Source organism: Cydia splendana, chromosome 1 (genome assembly GCF_910591565.1).
Source record: "Cydia splendana chromosome 1, ilCydSple1.2, whole genome shotgun sequence".
NCBI classification, from domain to species: domain Eukaryota; kingdom Metazoa; phylum Arthropoda; class Insecta; order Lepidoptera; family Tortricidae; genus Cydia; species Cydia splendana.
The window spans coordinates 34,569,929-34,592,219 of NC_085960.1; the positions used below are offsets into that span (position 1 = coordinate 34,569,929).

Below are 22,291 nucleotides of genomic sequence, written 5' to 3' on the forward strand. Positions count from 1 at the left end.
GGCGACTGAATGGCGACTGAGTGGCGACTGAATGGCGACATAACGGCGACTGAATGGCGACTGAAAGGCGACTGAATCAAAACAAACATACTGGCGACTGAGTGGCGACTGAGTGGCGACTGAGTGGCGACTGAGTGGCGACTGAATGGCGACTGAATGGCGACTGAGTGGCGACTGAGTGGCGACTGAATGGCGACTGAATGGCTACTGAATGGCGACATAACGGCGACTGAATGGCGACTGAATGGCGACATAACGGCGACTGAATGGCGACTGAACGACTACTGAATGGCGACATAACGGCGACATAACAGCGACATACTGGCGACATAATGGCGACATAACGGTGACATATTGGCGACATAACGGCGACATAATAGCGACATAACGGCGACATAACGGCGACATATTGGCGACATCACGGCGACATATTGGCGACATCACGGCGACATATTGGCGACATAACGGCGACATAATAGCGACATATTGGCGACATAACGGCGACATAATAGCGACATAACGGCGACATAATAGCGACATAACGGCGACATAATAGCGACATAACGGCGACATAACGGCGACATAACGGCGACATAATGGCATAAACACTATTCCAAAAGTACCAGGATGCCAGAATTGCAGAAGAGGTCGTTTGCCTCGGGCGGGTAACCGACAACTGGTGTCTTATTGAGACAAACGTTTACCAAAAGTACCAGGATACCAGAACTGAGGAAGATGTCATTAACCTCGTGGCGTGTAACAAGGTTCGATTCAAGAAGAAAGATCATAAGTTACAGGTTGTTTACTGAACCATATGTCCTAAATATTAACGTTCATTATTGCTTACTTCAGAGTATAAATCATGTCCTTTTTACTCACGCAGTTTAGAGAAAGACGGAGCTATTTTTAATGACATCTACGCACACATTCATAGGCAATAGTCGAGTAGTCAGTTGGAGTAGACTAAATTACGATAAAAGGGAACGTTCGAAAACTCATCGCGTACGAATTTGTAAGCATTATTTTACTTTGAGATATTTTTAGTTTACTTCTGAAAAACGTTCCTGTATTGAAGTTTTTTATGTTTATTAGTATCTAATATATTATTTAAGACATCCAGAATTTAGAGAATTAATTATTTTAATATTTTTATTTATCTTATGAATTTTTAGATTGTATGTTTCGAAATTGTACTAGAGCATCAGCGTAACGGAACGTTGAGCTGTCTTCATCAGTTTTATTGTCAACGTCAATACCAATTTGTTGTTGATTATTTCCTGAGGGTTTATTTTGTTTATTTCTAAGTTAAAATAGAGAATAAAAAAAAAGAAAGACACGTGATAAGTATTATGGATTACCATGGAATTGCTTCAAGTTTCAATTGTTAGAATATTCGATGGAATCATTAATGAAATATGCGACTGAAGACGTCTTTAGTTTTACAAGGTATTTCCTTTTATTTTCTGTGTTTCAATGAAAAATGTGGTTAATACTAGGCAATAGGCATACGACTAGTCACAGTTCGCCCCCGATTTAAGTGTTTTATGAATTACTACAGTAATTTGTAAAAGACTTCAATCTACTCTAGATTAGTCGGATATATCCCCCCTTTTCTAAACGTGTAGTGTGTGTCTCAATACTAAGTGACCGCTAATGACTCAGCTCTGAAATTAGTTCATCAGAATTCTGTCAATGAACCATGACAACTTTTTCCCCAGTCACCTCGCTCCACCAAAGATATTAGGTTGTGAATCTAATAGGCTACTAGTTAACCCGTCCTTGCCAGCTCAACCCGGCCGCGTCGAGTATTACTCTTGTCTATACCCGAATTGCGCCGTACACTTCCGTAGAAGAGCATCTGATGAGACAGCAAAAACTCCCCAAGCAAAACGAAGAGACCTTTAATTTTTATAAGTACGAAGCTTTCAAGTTCCATCGCCAAAATTCGAACCAATTTCATTGCCTTATCACCCTCAACCACGTTTTCTTGGCGCGTGTCTCATACTTGAATAAAATATACCGACCTTTAAGTTTGTTTGGATGTGTATTTTTTTTTATATATAAACAAACTTAAAATTGACATAAGTAAATACCCCAATATGGTATGATAAAGATACTTTTGTTTCAAAAAAATATACCAAAATAAACAAAATATTTGCTTATTATTATTATACCTCATATTGAAAGCAACATAATATATGTAATTGTATCTAATTAACCTCTTGAAAAGTGCCTCGTCCTTTTAGACGCTCACGGCCCTTAAAATATGTCGAGTGTCAGATATATCTCACCCAATATGAGTGTGTGGGTTTCGTAAGGGTCTTATTACCTTGTGTAGTACTAGCCATAAAAGCCTACCCTTGTGAATGGGTCGAAATTTTAACCTACCGATAAGGTTTTTCTGGCTAGTTGTGTATGCCCTTCCCCCCCAGTTTGTTCCCCTGCAAATACCGACAAATCTAGTTTGATTACCCTCCAGCCTTTGTCTATCTGTATCAATCCGTTCTTTCCAAAAAGGTACACCCATCAACTTGACATCCGTCATCTCATATCATACATCTCTTTCATAGATCACCACAAAGTCATAACTATAAGCACTCAATGCACACACATTTTCATTCCTCCTCTATTACACTTTCACACTGATTTCTACAGACAGTCAACGCATCGATTAGTAATCAAAATGAGAATATATAGTCACTTAATCACTTGAAAAAAAACTTACTCCATTTGTCCTAACCCCATACCTACTAGCCCAACATTTCTAGATGATGCCCAGATGATTTAAAAATCCCTCAATTTTCCAATTAATTATTTTATTTTATGTTTATTTTAATTAGTAATTACTAGTTAAAAGTACTTTGACTAAGTATTAGAATCAAATGATTCGCACATAAAGAAAAAAATCTGCACTTTTGTTGTTAGATTTTATGATAACGCTTCGCGATTAATTTCTATATAATACCTATCTTTCGCTCTCTTACTGTCGTTCAACGCGCAGCATCGACAACCTACTATGCAATAAACCACCGCGGAAGTATACAGACAATGACGAGTCGAACTTGATACGCGCTTAACCATTCCGCTGCCAAACCATGGCAGTCCACGCGGCTGTTTGTAACGTCTAACTATCACTCTATAAGAAGCCCATAACCGTACATTGTATGGCATTTAAACGACCCTAATCTCAATACCCCAAAACCCAGGCACAGCCACGAATATATAAAAAACTGACCTAAAGCGATTATGCGATTAATACATTTAAAACCATAATGAAAGACTCTACTTGTACGTTGTTTTTATATAATTAGCCCATTGGCCAGCCAAAATAATGCAAACATGCTCACAAATAAATAAAAATAAATTTTATAAGACATTTATAATGATGATTTCTATGAATGATGATGATGATAAATCAAAAATTATAGTAGCGACGAATCATAAAGTATAGTAACATAAATGCTGCAAAACATATTTAAATAATTTTTTAAATTTTTATAAAATTATTATCCGTTTTAATGCATTTTTACCAGCCTATTTACATTATAAAACACACACCGTTTGACTTAACGTACCTATAAAAAAAATCCAAATCATAATATTATTAGCCATGTTATTCAAATTACTATTGTGAGATGTACTAACTCGTTTATGCACTGTTAGTGTTAGTGCTTAAAAATGGAGGCCTAGGCACCCTAAAACATCCGCGCCAGTGATTAAAAATACGTGAGTGAACATCTAGGTATTTTAAGAACTAAGTACCCAGGTGCTCCTAATACAAATACAACTGCATTGGAAGGGTTATGTAGGTAATAAGTCCACCTTAGATATAAAGAGTAAGTAGGTAAGTATTTATCTAAACATTGTGCAACAATTAGTTTGTGTAAATAATTAAAAAAAAATAGCCTACTGAACATAAGACCACAGGACTAAAATAAACAAAAAAAATATTTACGCGCCAGGATTCGAACCCAGTCCTTCTTAAAATATTCTTCATACATTTGTCCACCTTGAGAGCCACTAGACCACGGGAGGGTTACAAGTGACGACAAATTTAACAATGGCTTTTATAACAAAGTGTTTTATTGTTTTGTTTTATTTTTCAAGTGTTTTTCGCACTAAATTACTAACAAAGAATTTTATTTATCACATGAAAACCATGTCATATAATGCAAATACCTATGTATATACCTACGAACACATTATTATGGAATCCATTGAAAACGTGTTACTAACCGAATTCCATTTAGAAAAACCAAGAAAGCATGTGATTATATTCATATTGAAACGCTTGAAAGATCTGAACGTCAATTTAGTATTATTTCATATAATGTAAACAAGCTATAATGCGTTTTATATACTAATATATCCTACAATTGTTCTAGGCTTGCCAAAATTTCTACTCACGTGTTTATTTGTTGAACGCACGTTTCTTGCAGATGAATACTATTTTCACCACTTTATCACGTCACTAATTTCACCCACTACACTATTCTACTAATTCAATATAGATTTACTACAGAAAACTACATGATTTTTGTTATTTGTTTTCAAAATGCACTCGTTACTTGCGTCCGCAAAATGCACGTAAAACTAACCATTTCTCGCTCAAATACACATTTGCACTCAATTATGGACCTTTTCCAGGTTAGTATCTATATTTATTTTCGCTTTAAACACTGTCCATTCTATTTTATCACTTCTTAATAACATAAATATTTCCGTCCAAACCAAAGTTGTTTCGTTTACGAAACCGCAATATTTTATTTTAACACGTTTTGACCAGACAACATGGCCACGGTTTGTTGATATGCACTTAAACTAAACGTCACAATGATTTTCATTTATCTCACATAAAGATTTCCATTATTAAACCATCTACAGTCTCATTTTACGATTAAGCCCCTGCTACACGGCAGCCGACAAGCCCCCAAACCGCGTGGCCTTGGTCTGTCCCGGACCGTGTAGACAGTTGTTACCAACAAAATTTCGTTTGACCTCCGGACGCCCTTGGCATGCGAGCGCGCGCCAGCGACCGCGGTCTGAGCGGTCGGTCCGGAACCGTGTAGCCGCCCGACGCCGACCGCACTAGGCCATTTCGCTTGGAGGACGCGCCGTGTGCGCTCGTGTGGTTAATAGCCATGCCATGGGTACTCAGTAGCATTTCTAATAATTTATCAAATACTTTCCTCTTCATTCTCAGAAAGTTATGTATGTCCCCGTAGCGTAGTCCAGCGAATTCATTAAGTTGAAATGACTCAACAAATGCCGTTTTTTGAGCCAGTGTTTCATTCATATACCCTTTTCTTTTTTTAACAAACTTTTTATTAACTTGCAATATACCTAATCGTAAGTATATAAATATGTTTGTACGGGTCAAATCTTGCAAGTTAAATTAGACCCACTTTCTAGTTTCCGATGGAGCTGAAAATTTGCATACATATATAAGTCGGGTGACAATGCATTATTATGGTACCATAGAGCTGATCTGATGATGGAGACAGGAGGTGGCCATAGGAACCCTGTGATAGAACAACGCGACCTAATTGTGTTTGGGGTTTTTAGAATTGTCTCGACGAGTATTAGTTGCCTATGGAAAGAAAAGTACAGTCAGCGATAAAAGCTTGTACCAACAATTTATTTTTTGCCAAAAACTTATTTTTTTGTCATTGCACTAGTATGAGTAGGTAGGTTATGAAATTTGGCGCCGCGGCCAATAAGTTTTGCCGCCCCAGAAGTGAAGGAAGAAAAACAATATGCAATCGGCCAGGGGTGGCATACGCCGCCCTTAGGGCCATACGCCACTGAGTAGGTACTAATGCCACGCCAACTTTCTGAAAGGTTAGGGGCCATTTTGTCCGCTTGCAATACGTGTTGTCCGTCCGCGAGTTCTGAACACACTGTGGTTTGCCACCGTCTAGCCAGACAACTCAGACGGACCCACACACCAAGGACAGACCAAGGTCAGACGGTTAGTAGGCTTGTCGGCTGCCGTGTAGCAGGGGCTTTAGAATAGGATCCTATAGAAATGCGAATAAATTTAACTATAACTCTTCAATAATTGTTTTTGTAAGTAGCAACACCATTACGATTGTCATCCATTATCTTCCGATTCTATGATCTTCCGTCATAGATGGTAGAATCCTATAGACGTGCTATACTCGCGCGTCCGTGAGGGACAAATCATACGCAACTACACGAGACCGTAACAAGGACAACCAATAATAGCGCTTTCGCTGCCACTCCTACTGAAAGATACGTAAGACTGTCCCGTTCTGTCACCTAGTGATGGGCTACCATTACCATCGTTATCTATTGATTTTTGCAATTATTATCAATACTAAACGAAATCGTTCGTGTGAACAAGTTTTTACGCATAGACAAAATACTAATAACCAATTTACAGTCGCGTACAAGACAAGCGGCGAGACGAGCCGCGAAACGAGACACGGAACGAGAGTGTAAACGGGTGCGCGTGCGTCCATGCAATGCGACAAAATCAAAAACACATTCTAATACTCCCGGCAACATACCAAGCACAACCCACTCAATTTGGTTGGGTTCTTAGTACGACTTCTTAAGTAACAATTCCGATAGATGGCGTGAATAACTAAGTGGTTTTGAATAACTATTCGAGACTGAATTATAAACGTTCAACAGTGAAACATGAGTGAAACGAAATTTTGTCTTTGGCAAATTATAACTGCTGTCATTTCAGATTATGCTTATTTTTTGAAACGTAATTAATTTATCCTTAATACAAGTAAACTAATCGTGATGTTAATGATTAAAATTACTTCAGTTTCCGGTGACATTTTGATCAAATACCTAAACATCTGACAATCGCTCAAAACATGCTCAGAACAAAATTAAAACGCCATTTTGAATACAAGCCATTGTATTTGTTTCACAATGATTTCCTACAGTAAAATACCACGACGCAAGCTTTACCCGATGTAGCGAGTAAGGATTGCCTCCAAGAATGCCCTAATGGTTTCCAAAATATAGCCCCTTGAAGAATTTACTATAAAACGAATGAAGTGAAAGTTCTGTTTCGTCGCCGCATGGCTGACCTTTTCTCAGCTTGCGTCTTCTATTTTTCTGTGAACCTAGTGTCCATAACTATGACCTAGTGTTTGAACTATCTAGTACAAAGGATGTGTAATGAGTCTAGCTGTCGATAGTGCGAATGGATTGGACTTAAATGTGGAAACTGTTGCTTTGAGCAAGGTAAGATTTTATTCTTTTTCCTTCATTAAACAAGTTGCTCCTATTTAAAAACTGTTTCGCTTATTAGAATATCAACTAGTGAAAAGTAATTGATCACAAATTGACCTATCTATCAATAAATCTGCTTTCTATTTGGTCTTATCGAATACAGACAAACATTAAGGTTTCCCTAATTTCATATCATTACGCTTGTAATGTTTTTACCTAATGTAGTGAGTTGCCTTATTTTTATTCTTTGTTCAGCAACAAAACACATTTTTTTCTGCAAAACTTGAAAGTGATCAAAGTAAAAATCAGTATTAAAGGAATGACATGTTGATTTTTGATTTTATGCTGTCTGTCTAATGTAATATCTGTTCTTCACTACATGTTTGTTTTCTGCTGCAATAAGATTTACAAAGTATATTTGATTTTTCAGCAAACTGACAACTTTATTAGAATGAACCCCGGTATAAATATATCATTATCGAAAGAAAAGAAGTTGAAATTTTGCTGCGAAGACTCCCTTGCTATTTTCGATAAATCAAAACAACTGTGAAACGTAAGTATGATATTTCTACTATTAGACATTTACTCACTGGTTTGACCATACTGCTTTTGGAATTTGAAAAATGTTGTCGCTCTAAAAAGATGACCCTGGTCAATTTCTTTCGGAAATACTAGCTTCCTAAATTTGGAAGTGCAACATATTATAAAAATCATAATTATATGATAATGTCAACTAAAAATAAACAGGATTTCTTGCATGGTAATGAAAATTTGTTAATAAATATGTATTTTCTTTACAAAAGGATCCCGCAGTCTTCCGGTAAATTTAATATAATTTGTGGGCCTAACCCTTATTTTTCAGCAACCGAAACCCAATACCTAGTTGTCAGTGAGCGGAGCAAATTTCCATTGATGCCCTCATGGGTTCTTCCGAGCCTTTCAACAGTCCCCTAGTAAGTATAACACCCATGCTACTAAAAAACTACTGTAACATATACATATGTACCTAGAAAAACAAACTTCAAAATTTTTCATCGCTCTCAAAAATAAAATAAAAATTGATTTTATTTTTAACTTGACTGTAAAGACCCTACTTGTACTAAATAATAAACACTTTTAATGAGACTTATGAATAGGTTCTCTTAAATATACCCTACTTTAGCTAACTTTTATACTTTATCAATTTCAGAGTTCCCGGAGAAATGGCATCGCTCCGCAGTAACAATATGCCTGCCTTCAATGTACTTCTATAGACTGTCTCCAGTCATGACAGGTATTTTATTTCATTATATAAATACCAAACTTATCATAAGCTATAAAAACTCTTAACTTATGTCTGACTCTAATATTTCAAAATAATGAGCGAAGAGGTTCCGGATGAAAGATCGGAGATATGAAAACTGCCATTAACCTTACATCCTATTATGATTTTGTTGACTAAGTAACTTAATCTAGCTTATTTGTGACCTCACTTTATGGAAATGTGCCCTGTAAGGCAAAGATTCTCAAACTTTTTTGGATTTTGAAGAATTTAAGTACTGTCTAGTCTACTTTTGTGAAACCTAATATTTCCTATGAGTGTATTTGACAATAAAATAATGACGCGCCCCCTCTAATGAATGACTGTTGATATTTTACTACTATTACTGTACTTATTCAACTCTTTTCTCTGAAGTTTCCTAATACTTGCCTAATTTATTCCAGGCTACCAAGAACCTCTGACTTCAATACTTCAACACTCCTGTTTGATGGCCGTATCTCAAGAATTTGCTGCTAAGGTCGCTCTAGTCTTCAATGGATACAAGAAAGAAATGTTAGGTACTAGCGTGTTAGCTTAACCAATTATTGTATATTATTACTTAATAGCATTCAGAATACTATTGAAAAGTACCGTCAGCAGAACTGTACTGTAATCATAAGTTAACAGGCTACCTTCATACTACAAATATGTCTTTGTATGCACGCTGTTCGTCCGGCTAATTGGCGCGTTGCATTTCTCAATTGATTTTCATGAAATTATTTGAGCGGCTTAAATAATGACAATAAGGTACACAAGGCAGCTCGCAGGAGCTCTTATAGATAATAGTAATAACTATAACCAGTAAACTATACATATCTCAGCGCTGTTCTCGATAAATGTTGTGACTCTTAGGGTTCCGTACTGAAAAATATGTAGATAAACTTTCATACAAATGTGTATGTTCTACTTATGCTCCAATAGTGATTGCAGCATGTACTATTACCCTTTTCTTAACCTAAATATCTATAAATTGGTCTAAAAATAGTCTTAACATACGATTTCCTATTCAAATCCAAGCTCATGCATACATATATGCTCATTTTTCTTATCCTACAGTAGCAAATGTATGATGTTTTCGTACATTAATGAAATTTAAGCTTATTACTGGCATGTGTGGTTGTCATTCGGACCCACACGTGAAGCAAATAAAACCTAACAGAATTATCTGTAATATCTGTTTCTTACTCTTACTCTATGATCGACAGGCCTATCCAGGACCGTACATACATATTATGCAATCTGTAACTTAACTAGTTTATTATAGTGACAGCTTATCAGTAAACAAAGCATGTAACAAAGATGGAACTCCAATGTTATCTATCACACACGAGTACCTAGCTATTTTTTTTTTATGATATAGAAGGCAAACTAACAGACATATACCCGGTGATGAATGATTGCCGTTTCCTCGTAAAGCCAGAGAGGTTGTAAGTGCGTTGCCGGCTTTTAAGACGGGAGCATAAGAAAGTAGTGAAATACGCCCCCTATGCCTTAGTATTCCTGCGTGTAAATGAACAATTACACGCCCCCATAATTTTACAACTAATGTATATATTTGTAATACGCCCCCGGTTCTGTAATATTACAAGTAAGCCTACGTGAAATGAACAATTTCACGCCCCCATGATTTATCGACTAAAGTACATGTTCTTACACAACTAGATATCTTATCTGACCACATCCTAGGCTAACTTAGGTAACCTAATCTTATCTCTAGACTATGGTAACAGCCTCCTAACCCAAATTATAGTAACCCTGCCTACAAATGCTGCCTGGCAAAGGCCGTCTACCACGAATATGAGTTTCCAAGTCATGGACATTATTTGTTAATCTAAGTATGTATTTATCTATACAAGTATGTACTGCGCCGCCTAGTACCAGCAGTACAAGTTTTGCCTAGCCCCAGGCCAAATTGATATGTGAAAGATTGTCTCTAGAATATTTATTTATTTATTATTGGTACCTGCAATGAAGCTAATTTCTTAATAAATGTATGACAGGAGATAAATAAGACTGATTGTTTTCGCTTAAAATAAGCGTTAATAAGTGCTAATGTTATACTACATAGGGTTTAATTTTGTAACTTTATTTTTCAGATATCAAAGACGCAAGAAGATGGATCATTAGTAGTGATGACAAACATCTTAAGCTGAGGAATATGAAAGTAAATCCCTAATTACGGCGCGCAGAGAACGAGTAAAAAAATGTAGTACCAAACTCGTCAAGAGATGGCGCCACCTCCGAGATAGAACGCGCCAACGATGTGTCAACGTAGAATCTTGATATCCGAGATGCAAATTACTAATCGTTTTTAAATGTTAGGAGAAGATTAATGCTTGGTTGGCTGCATAAGTGCATACCCCTGCTGAGGTCTCAGCAGCTACGCACAAGTTATCAGTAATTGTACATAGTTAGTGTTTTAATAAATAAGCCGACTGATATAATTACGTTCTTTTCGTCTGCGGATAGATAACCCTTACTACAGTGGAATAGTAATAATTTTTCTTTGCGTACATAGTAACTATTGAATAATAAACTTAATGTTTCATGACTTTTATATAAGACCTTTCTACGTGTACATAATAACTATTGAATAATAAAATGAATGCTTTATGACTTTTATTTAAACCATAATAAAAACAGAGTCCAAAATCAAGTGTACCCATTCCATTTCACGCCAGCAAAATGTAGCCTGGAAGGCTACTTTTACATACATATACCTTGAAGAACCGTAGTAACCCAGGTAAACTACATCCTGCGTCACGGTTTCACCAAAATGTACCTCCCCCCTAACTTACTTACTTACCTACCTTAATATAACATCCCCTTTAGATTTACCCTTAAAATATGGCCATGTGATCGTCTAGCTAGTAGTTAGGACCCCTTGAAGTGAACCGCAGCAACCTCAAATTCTTTAATGAGTATCAGCTAAATTTTGGACTCTGACTTTATTTATTATTACCTAGATTTTGAGAACAGATATTTATGGTAATAAATATAATTATTTATGGAAGTAAGAAATAACCTAAAGAAAATTATTCAGAGAAATAGAAAATTATTCAGAATTTATTAGTGCAACGTAAATGGTGGTGTAAATTTACTATGATGTATTTAAGTATTGCAGCATATATGATGATATAAAATATATAAAAATGTTGTTGGTAAAATCCTGCCACACCTATTAAGCTTCCGGGATAACATAGAAGCAGCACTCCTGAGATAAGCTCTTTTACACCCTAGCATTTCAAGGTTAATTATAATTAACTATCATCTTCTAAACGATGTGTGATTTAATCACACGTGCTGCTCCGTACGCCCGATGCAGGTCTGGAAGCTCTTAGTCCGATTTGCAAGTATTAATCGGAACACCTACCCTACCAGTTTAGCCAGACGGGCTATGACCAACACTTCGTAACCTAAACGCACCTAGATGATGATGAAAAGAAGTGTCAAAGTATCCATCAATCATCATAATTACTTATCTTTTTTATATTCAAAAGCTAGGGATGCTAATCCCATAGTCCCATTCCCCAAAGCTGATAATCTAGACAGAATTCCTAGTTCTCTAGATGTATAAACGAAGCACCGAGTTTATTTGTTAACTATTATGTTTAGTAGAGGTCGAAATTGAGTATTCACTCAATATATGCTTTGTACTGCTCTTGCCTGACAAAGGTTCCCTAAAGCAAACCGTTCTTCAATCCCAGAATAGTCTGCATTCCTAAATCCAGATTGATAATTAAGAGATCATGTTGTAAATACCTGATTTTATTACTCAGTACCTCGTTCCTACACCAGACAACCAGAAATGAAAAGTAGAAATAAAATTTTATAGAAGCATTAATTCTTTCCCCATATAAATTAGAAATTAGGAAGATTTAGGCAGTTGAACCTTTACCTTTTAAACACGCATATTTTAGGATAAAGAAACCATATTTTTAAACCCTTAAAGAGAAATATATATCAACCATATCAATTGTATAGATCAGAACTAAAAAAAGAACCCTAATAAACAATAAAATGAGTGTGTGATTCTACCCTAACTCTACCCATTGTCCCTAATCTAGTACATTCAAAGCATAGTTCGTTCTTACCATCGACCTAATGCTTTGTAATATACGCAAGTGTGGTCCCTACGAGAAGCTGTAAAGTTCGGCAGGCGAAACCGAGAAGGCAACCTACAGGCCAGTGTATTTGACTCCCTCCTTATCGCCCGCGGGCATGGTGGATAAGAATAAGTCGCCCTATTCCGTGTATATAAGTGGACCAGTACCCTAGCACACACATGCACCAATCACGAGGGAAACTCTGCCGCAACAAAGACTAAGTGTAATATCAGTCACGACAGAAGTCTGTCCCCGCAACCAGCACTAGCATGAACCGGAGCACCGAAATATATAAATAAATTTAATAGGAGACCTAGTCTCAATTACTGTCGACTTCAGTGGGCCCAGATTACTCCGGATGACGCGCACGTGACGTCCCCACATCCATCTAAACAGCTGGGCCTTGAGACTAGTGAGATAATTCGTCTCTTATGTTGATATAAAAGAGACGCCAAGTCCTCTCAAACTTGGAGCAATAGACTCCTAACCATCCAATCCTTTGGCACCGTTAGGCGGAGTGAATGCTTAGCTGGACAAACTGTCAGTCCAAACAATGATCTGGCTTTTAAAATAGCAAAAATACCCCATAGAAAAACACTAAAATAACTAAGTTATCACTAAATTAAACTAACTCAACAGAAAAGTGAAATTCCCCTAAACACTGTCATCTATATTTAACGTTACGAGAATTTCTTCCCGCAAAACCAAACACAGACACTATTCCTAGCCCCGGCTATGCATTGACATTGTCCCTGCATAACATGACGGCACTTAGAACACACAGCGTAGAGAAAACTTCACAATAACTAAAAACCCACACATGGTAGTAAAGAATCTCCACAACAGTCTAAACTTAGCGTTACGACGATTAAAATCCCCGCAAAACCAAGCACAGACACAAATTCTAAGTTTAAATTCACTAGGATAATTCCAAGTAAAAAACAAACACAGAAAAAGTCGCGGAGAAACTTCACCTCCCCGCACTACGTTACACCCGAAAACCAGAGTCACTGCTAGCCCGGTCGAAGAATGAATGCCTCTCCCAACGCTCCGCACCGGCCTTTTATACCTTTTACTATGGCGACTGAATGGCGACATAACGGCGACATAACGGCGACTGAGCGGCGACTGAGCGGCGACTGAGCGGCGACTGAGTGGCGACTGAATGGCGACTGAGTGGCGACTGAATGGCGACTGAGTGGCGACTGAATGGCGACTGAATGGCGACTGAGTGGCGACTGAATGGCGACATAACGGCGACTGAATGGCGACTGAACGGCGACTGAATGGCGACTGAGTGGCGACTGAATGGCGACTGAATGGCGACTGAGTGGCGACTGAATGGCGACATAACGGCGACTGAATGGCGACTGAAAGGCGACTGAATCAAAACAAACATACTGGCGACTGAGTGGCGACTGAGTGGCGACTGAGTGGCGACTGAATGGCGACTGAGTGGCGACTGAGTGGCGACTGAATGGCGACTGAATGGCTACTGAATGGCGACATAACGGCGACTGAATGGCGACTGAATGGCGACATAACGGCGACTGAATGGCGACTGAACGACTACTGAATGGCGACATAACGGCGACATAACAGCGACATACTGGCGACATAATGGCGACATAACGGTGACATATTGGCGACATAACGGCGACATAATAGCGACATAACGGCGACATAACGGCGACATATTGGCGACATCACGGCGACATATTGGCGACATCACGGCGACATATTGGCGACATAACGGCGACATAATAGCGACATATTGGCGACATAACGGCGACATAATAGCGACATAACGGCGACATAATAGCGACATAACGGCGACATAATAGCGACATAACGGCGACATAACGGCGACATAACGGCGACATAATGGCATAAACACTATTCCAAAAGTACCAGGATGCCAGAATTGCAGAAGAGGTCGTTTGCCTCGGGCGGGTAACCGACAACTGGTGTCTTATTGAGACAAACGTTTACCAAAAGTACCAGGATACCAGAACTGAGGAAGATGTCATTAACCTCGTGGCGTGTAACAAGGTTCGATTCAAGAAGAAAGATCATAAGTTACAGGTTGTTTACTGAACCATATGTCCTAAATATTAACGTTCATTATTGCTTACTTCAGAGTATAAATCATGTCCTTTTTACTCACGCAGTTTAGAGAAAGACGGAGCTATTTTTAATGACATCTACGCACACATTCATAGGCAATAGTCGAGTAGTCAGTTGGAGTAGACTAAATTACGATAAAAGGGAACGTTCGAAAACTCATCGCGTACGAATTTGTAAGCATTATTTTACTTTGAGATATTTTTAGTTTACTTCTGAAAAACGTTCCTGTATTGAAGTTTTTTATGTTTATTAGTATCTAATATATTATTTAAGACATCCAGAATTTAGAGAATTAATTATTTTAATATTTTTATTTATCTTATGAATTTTTAGATTGTATGTTTCGAAATTGTACTAGAGCATCAGCGTAACGGAACGTTGAGCTGTCTTCATCAGTTTTATTGTCAACGTCAATACCAATTTGTTGTTGATTATTTCCTGAGGGTTTATTTTGTTTATTTCTAAGTTAAAATAGAGAATAAAAAAAAAGAAAGACACGTGATAAGTATTATGGATTACCATGGAATTGCTTCAAGTTTCAATTGTTAGAATATTCGATGGAATCATTAATGAAATATGCCACTGAAGACGTCTTTAGTTTTACAAGGTATTTCCTTTTATTTTCTGTGTTTCAATGAAAAATGTGGTTAATACTAGGCAATAGGCATACGACTAGTCACAACCATCATCACTACTATCATGTTGTAGTAGGTGGGCCATTTTATTTAAAGTTGTCCCCTACACTCTTTTTTCAAAACTGGGATTTTTTATGTTATTTCTACTCAGAATCATGAGCTCTTTTGATCCTAATAGAAGAAAAAAGTGTCCCAAGATTTCCATACATTTTTCGAACTTTCCATTCCGAAACCGCCATACAAAGTCTATGAAATATGGTAACAAAATGGGAAAAAACCTTGGGACACTTTTTTTCTCCTATTAGGATAGAAAGAGCTCGTGATTCTGAGTAGAAATAACATAAAAAATCCCAATTTTGAAAAATAAAATGTAGAGGACAACTTTAAATAAAATGGCCCAGGGGGCCGATTTTTGAATTGTGACCACTCGATTTTGTGTATTTCGTTCAATAATATCTCCAGTACCCGGCATTTAAATTCTCAAATATCAAATATCAACATTTATTCAGCAAATAGGCCACAAGGGCACTTTTACACGTCAACATTGAATTTACATACTTCAAGCAAAAATAATAACAAGACATTAACAATTTTATAAAATACAACTAACAATTCAAACTAACGTATTACAATTACTTAGAGATGTATATGGTCTCTTAATGTCGAATTACATAAAAAATACAGATACAAAACACAAAAAAAAAACTATAATATTTACTAATAGAATTGAAAACGAGTGGTCAATACCATTCGATTCCCAATTTCTATCGTTAGTATTTCAAAAATTAGCATTTCGCTGTTTTCCACCGATTTTCGAGTGACGAAATCGAGAGCTCGAATTCAGCAAAAATGTATTTAAGTCTAAATTTAAAAAACTCATGTTAAAACAATATGAAGCTAGGATAAACTTAAGTTAAAGAATGTCATGTTATATTGAACTTAGATTTGTAACTTATATTAGTATCTAAAAATAGTTTAAATACCTAAATTAAGTAAAATAGCCTTTAAACAGTATATAAAAAGAGGAGCCTATTTCTGCCAACAAACTGTTATACAGTTTGGCGGAGGTTGTACCTATCATGTAAGAATATGCTGTTCCGTGAATAAATGGTTTATTTAAAAAAAAATCGGCCCCCAGGTACTTAAATGAGGTTATGATAAAGCTTTCATACTTATACAAAAACTGTCGGAGCACTTACCCAGTGGGTAGTAAAGCAGGCACATTTTACTATACCAAACCCAAACCAAGAAATAAATTGCCACTATCACAGCCTCAGCAATATGAACCCGATGAATCGCGGTCACCATTATTAAATACCCCCAACCACGAACGACCAACACAGAGGGCCTACCACGTGCCACGTGTTGTCTCCCTGTCACACAAACTTACCTACGTACAAATTTACAAGTGCGACAGAAAGGCAACACGTCGAACGTGGTTCCCGGTAGGCTCTCAGGGTGTGTTTATCAAATTCCGTTAACTTCGACGTTAATTTAAGGAATCTTAATAAGTATGATCCTATCAAAAACATTTTCATGTAAAATGTTGCCAAGACGAAACCATGAAGCTTGCACTGTCAAAAAGTTAGCAGATCTCTTGTAGAGCCAAACTTCTAACTCTACAAGCCCTAACTTCACAAACTCTACACCTTAGTCAAAAATGTGGCTTGGCCGTTTCGCTACCGCACACATAAGGTGACAAATTTATTCACTGTTTTTTATCATTACAATAGTTCTTGTAATAACGATGAATTTATGAATTGATGAACTTTAAAAAGCTCTTTTTTGATCTACTCAATATTAATTTGGGTTATTTCTAAAGTAATGATCAATGTAATGTACCTAATCCGGTTGCGGTAAACACCAAGGGGAGAGGTTATATGCCTATATTGCCTATTGTTCATTTTAATAAAACACTTATTTTTATAAAAAATAAATTATATTTAAATTGATATTATATTGACTTAAGAAAAATTTCGCTATGTGTTCACTAGGTATTAATAAATAAAAAAAATATAACTTGAGGTCATTTACAATTATAATATGTAAATGTAATAAGTACTTATAGTCAAGAAAGACAAAATTACATACCGTAAAACGGGGTGAAAAGACACGATTTTCAACTTTAAGGACGATTTTCGCCAATAATCCAAATGATAAAAGTAATAATTTTGATATCATATTTTGAGTCTTGGTTAGTTCTTCAATTTTGCATTTGTGAAATAAATTTTTACCTACCCAATTCAGAGAAAATAAAAAAAAACTACCTGTTTTCTCCATATCCTTAAAACGAGGGCGATAGACACAAGAAAGGGGTGAATAGAAATATTAAGTTTTAGCTGTCATAGGCATCGAATTTGGTCATTATTATGTGGATTCTCTATTGGCAAATGGTATATATATCTGTTAAACAGCTATTTAACACAAAAATATTTTGTCGTGTCTTTTAACCCCCAAGCCGTGTCTTTACACCCCTTTGTTGTATCTAATCACCCCCTATGGCGTAACTGTTCACCCCATATGCGTGTCCACTGACCCCTTTATCACGTAAATTTGCTTGTTATTGGTTTTTTGCAAAAAAATGCTTTTGTATAGAGAACATTAGTGATATTATTTATTATTTAGGTACTACAGATACTATATTACCAGGTTAGCTAACTTTTACTTAGTTAATATCAAAACATTTACCGCTAGAACAAAGTTTAGCCAGGCTTCATTTCTTACCTTGGCGAGACCTTACTTTAGAGTCAAAAAAATCTAACTTTTAGGCAGTTTGATTAAGTTATTTTGGTATCAATGTAGAGAATAAATAGTCTACTTTATACGCATTCCAAAAAATCTAATTTTAGAGATGTACGTTTTTAAATATAACAACTTGAAAGAAAAAGTTCAAAATTTCTCTATTCACCCCGCGATTTCTGTTCACCCCGTTTTACGGTACATTAAGTACTATCAGACTATCACAGAGGCACAGCTCTAAATAGGTAAGGTGGGATAAAAGAAATACTGGGGCAAGGAGGTACTTCTGTAATTGCCATTCCATCTTACCAATAAAAACTATTTTCCTTTTACCTTTCCTTGTCGAATACAACGCTTTTGAATGTCCAATTTAGCTAGAACCCTATGGCGCAACAATCACGGAGCGCGACTGTAGGTACAAACTTTGACTAGAGAGTTAACCTAGGTTTTAATCATTGGCTCCTCGCTTTTTGACATTGGAAATGTCTTTTCGTTCGCTCCAGTATACGGTCCGATTTCACGAAAAAGTGCGATCCCCTTATATCTCGGAAAGTTGTGAAGATATGATATTAAAAAATAGGCTCACAAGACGCATAATCACGAGAGCTGTAAGGTGCAAAAATAATTATTCGAGAAAGTCAAAAACAAAAAAAGTTATGGTCGAAATAGTGAAAATAAAATTCAATTTTTTCCGAATTTTTGATTTTGGTGCTCGATAATTTGGAAACGAAGAATGATATCAAAAATTTGAGAAAAACGGCTCTGGACAATTTAGTCAGCTACAATTTGAGCCTAAAACAAAGACGATCGGGTTAAGGGTTTGCCCTGTAGCCTAACCTTAAAATAGTCAAAAAGTCAGAACGACATTTTTCACAGGACATTTATGACTTCATGTTTCGCAGAGTTCGTTATCGGTGTTTGTTGTGAATTATCGGGATTTCTTGGTCTAACTCTATCTATCCTGTTTGAGACGGGCGTAGATAACGCACTATTCGACAATGTATCCATTCTTGAGAGGTAGATGTAGAGGGAGAGGGAGAGGGAGAGGGAGAGGGAGAGGGAGAGGGAGAGGGAGAGGGAGAGGGAGAGGGAGAGGGAGAGGGAGAGGGAGAGGGAGAGGGAGAGGGAGAGGGAGAGGGAGAGGGAGAGGGAGAGGGAGAGGGAGAGGGAGAGGGAGAGGGAGAGGGAGAGGGAGAGGGAGAGGGAGAGGGAGAGGGAGAGGGAGAGGGAGAGGGAGAGGGAGAGGGAGAGGGAGAGGGAGAGGGAGAGGGAGAGGGAGAGGGAGAGGGAGAGGGAGAGGGAGAGGGAGAGGGAGAGGGAGAGGGAGAGGGAGAGGGAGAGGGAGAGGGAGAGGGAGAGGGAGAGGGAGAGGGAGAGGGAGAGGGAGAGGGAGAGGGAGAGGGAGAGGGAGAGGGAGAGGGAGAGGGAGAGGGAGAGGGAGAGGGAGAGGGAGAGGGAGAGGGAGAGGGAGAGGGAGAGGGAGAGGGAGAGGGAGAGGGAGAGGGAGAGGGAGAGGGAGAGGGAGAGGGAGAGGGAGAGGGAGAGGGAGAGGGAGAGGGAGAGGGAGAGGGAGAGGGAGAGGGAGAGGGAGAGGGAGAGGGAGAGGGAGAGGGAGAGGGAGAGGGAGAGGGAGAGGGAGAGGGAGAGGGAGAGGGAGAGGGAGAGGGAGAGGGAGAGGGAGAGGGAGAGGGAGAGGGAGAGGGAGAGGGAGAGGGAGAGGGAGAGGGAGAGGGAGAGGGAGAGGGAGAGGGAGAGGGAGAGAAAAAGAAAAAGTGCCACGAAATCTCTCTCACCTCAGCATGTTGCTGGCGGCTGCTAGCAGATACCTGATGCTGAACCCTGGCAGTACCTAGTGGAGCTCGGGTTTAATACAACATAAACACACGCTGTTTTGGTCATCGGACTCGTCTCGATGAGCACTTAGGAGAGTAGTACCCAAGATAGAGCTGATGCTGAACCCTGGCTGTACCTAAAGGAACTCAGGTTTGTTGCAACATAGGCACACGCTGTTTTGGTCATCCGACTCGTCTTGATGAGCACTTAGGAGAGTAGTACCCAAGATAGAGCTGATGCTGAACCCTGGTTGTACCTAGCGGAACTCAGGTTTGGTGCAACATAGGCACACGCTGTTTTGGACACCCGATTCGTCATGATGAGCATTACCCAAGATAGCTGATGCTGAACCCTGGTAGTACCTATTGGAACTCAGGTTTGGTGCAACATAGACAAACGCTGTTATGGTCATCTCTCGTCGCGTCAAACTGCTGTCAAGAAAATTTCATATCTTGCAGCAAATGGGCCGGTGCCGATCACCACTTCTCGAGTTGACTACGGATTTGCCGTGTAATAATTTTCTTGTACTTTGAACATTAATATATCCTGCTTATTAAAAGAAAAATGAAATATGTACCTATACTTATGCGCCACGGCGACAATTATTCAAACTTGGATACGCGTGTGGAAATTTTGCAATTTGTTTGTTCACATGCGTTATGTCCAGGATACTTGTGTTAGTCTAAGAATAAAATAATTATCATTCAACGTTGTAGTTTTATTTTGTAACTTTTTCCTTATCCAGATTTTCTCGTCGCTCAGCGACAATATTTTTTCGAATTCCGTAGATTCATTTCCAATGTGCTCGATAGTCGTGTGAGGCACGAAATCTGTGAATTTTTTTCTGAATATGAATATCTATGTATAAATTGTTTTTTGTGGCATTTATTAAATATTTTAACTAAAATTCTCTTACATAACTAAATTCACTATAGGCAGATATGTAAATACCTATAGGAATCAACGTACACAACGATTAAACGACTATCAAGCAGGCTGATCAAAACTAAAAAAATGTGTCACGCATTTAAAAAAAAGGTGCGTGGACGGTGACCATGAGGCCCATCATAATTGTTTAAATACTTTTAAGTCTTTTAACCCTTTACCAAGGTATATATATTTCCCACATACGGCACTTCAAACATGTGTTCTATTTTCGATCAGTAAGACTGACATTCGATTGTCATTTTTGAACTATCAGCCTGGTAAAGGTTTAATTACAATTATCCCAAGAGTCATATTAAGTAATAGCTACATATAATTATTCTTGGGATGACTGCTCCTTTTTTACATGTCAAATACAGAGTACTGTAGCCACAGTCCAACACACCCCTAATGAAATTTGATCTCAACCCCGCAGCGCAGCGGGAGATTGACTGAAACTTGACCAAATCACAGCATTCACAGCTCTATTGAATCAACGCGATAACAAAATTTTCAAAATAGGTAGTACCCTGTATTGTATTTTTTTATAATATAATACTTATGTAGGTTTGTAAATATGTATCATTATTTCTATTTGTACTAACTGGTCTAAGTATGTAAATTGACATGTTACTATTTTTCTAGTAAGTATAAGATTAAATTACGTATATATTATGTGCGTATGTATTAACTTGTACAAAAATTATAAGAAATATCTAAAGTACCACCTAAATCACCTAATACATTATTCTGCTAACTATAATACATTACGATACAAGTGCAAAAAATAGGAAATTTGCAACGAGAGGGGATAAATTAAAACACGACCGAAGGTAGTGTTTTAAATCGACCGAGTTGCGAATTACCTATTCGCACATGTATCGTACAATACGTTTTACAGTACAGATGGCCCTTTACATTTTTGCCATAGTTGCATAATGTGCTAGTGCGGTAAAGTAGCATCATATGTACCGTAAATATATTTTTTTACTACATACATACATAAGTACATACCTATTACATACGAAAAGTAGATAGACAAGGATTATAAGAAGATAATAATTAATTAATGACACAATTTAAAAAATAATATTATTATTTTCGTTGTATGTCTAATATTTAAAGCTTAACAGCAATACTTTTTTAATATACTCCAAAATTAGAAATAATAATTACTAAAATATAAATAATTATTACCTAAAAAAAATATAGAACTACCTACAAAACTAAAACTAAACCTAAAAAAAAAACCTAAAAATCTATATCTAGAGAGGGCCCCTGGGGCATAGTGCCAAGAATGCTGGCAGCATTTCCTCGCTGGATCGCAACGCTTATGCGTTGAGCGAGGAAGCTGCCAGCTCTTTTGTCCCCAAATAATTATTTAATTTAGGTACTTACACAAATGATAA

At 37.6% G+C, this 22,291-nt stretch overlaps 1 long non-coding RNA gene across 1 annotated transcript; it reads left to right on the forward strand.

Annotated features, from left to right (window-relative positions):
* Positions 1-8,080: 8,080 nt before the first annotated feature.
* Positions 8,081-10,948, forward strand: LOC134806007 (uncharacterized). Its single transcript, XR_010146446.1, has 4 exons — positions 8,081-8,171; positions 8,408-8,491; positions 8,923-9,036; positions 10,615-10,948. It is a non-coding gene; the product is annotated as an uncharacterized LOC134806007 (long non-coding RNA).
* Positions 10,949-22,291: the final 11,343 nt, after the last annotated feature.